This window comes from Choloepus didactylus, chromosome 4 (assembly GCF_015220235.1).
Source record: "Choloepus didactylus isolate mChoDid1 chromosome 4, mChoDid1.pri, whole genome shotgun sequence".
NCBI classification, from domain to species: domain Eukaryota; kingdom Metazoa; phylum Chordata; class Mammalia; order Pilosa; family Megalonychidae; genus Choloepus; species Choloepus didactylus.
Window position 1 is genome coordinate 71,319,458 of NC_051310.1, and position 1,097 is coordinate 71,320,554.

The window sequence follows — 1,097 nt, forward strand, 5'->3', positions numbered from 1 at the left end:
CAGCATCATCATAATTCTAGTAAGCTTGATTTTATGTTATCATCTGTCTTCAACAGGATAAATCCTCATCATTGACCCTGTGCTAGTTTGGATATATTATATCCCACCAAAAGCCATATTATTTAATGCAGTCTTGTGGGGGCAGACATATTAGTGTTGATTAGGTTGGAATCATTTGATTGTTTCCATGGAGATGTGATTCAATCAACTGTGACTGAAATGTATGATTGGATTACTTCCATGGAGATATGGGCCCTGCCCATTCAGAGTGGATCATGATTTAATCACTGGATTCCTATCAAAGAGCACAGAAACAGAAGAACCTCAGAGCAGCTGAGAGAGACATTTTGGAGATGGCCACTGAAAGCAGACTTTTGCTGACACTTTGGAGATGATAGCCCAGTGTTTGTTCTGGGTAAAATGGGTAAAAGACATGGGCAGACACTTTTCTGAAGAGGAAATACAAATGGCTCAAAAACATATGAGAAAATGCTCAACTTCACTGGAAATTAGGGAAATTCAAATCAAAACCACAATGAGATATTATCTCCCATCTACTAGAATGGTCATGATTAAAAGAAAACAGAAAATTGCAAGTGCTGGAGAGGATGTGGAGAAAGAGTCACACTTATTCACTGTTGGTGGGAATGTAGAATGGTTCAGCCACTCTGGGATGGACTGTGGCAATACCTCAGGAAACTAAGTATATAACTGATATATAATCCAGCAATTCCATTACTATGTATTTACTCAGGGGAACTGGAAGCTAAGACACAAATGGACATTTGTAAATGATGTCTACAGTGGCATTATTCACAATTGCCAAGAGAAAGAAACAGCCCAAATGTCCATCAACAGATGAGTGGATAAAAAACTGTGGTATATACATACGATGGAGTATTATGCAGCTATAACACAGAATAAAGTCACAGAGCATGTAACATGGTGGATGAAACTTGAGGATTTTATGTTGATTGAAATTAGCCAAAAACAAAAGGACAAGTACTGTAGGTCTCACTAACATGAACTAACATTAATAGGCAAACTTTGAGAGTTACCACTGTGAACACAGGTTATCAGGAGATAGAAAGAGGGTG

At 38.1% G+C, this 1,097-nt stretch overlaps 1 non-coding gene across 1 annotated transcript; it reads right to left on the reverse strand.

Moving 5' to 3' along the window:
* On the reverse strand, positions 1 to 78 carry LOC119533626. The gene has a single exon (XR_005216748.1). It is a non-coding gene; the product is annotated as a small nucleolar RNA SNORD115 (small nucleolar RNA).
* Between the last annotated feature and the right edge of the window lie 1,019 nt (positions 79 to 1,097).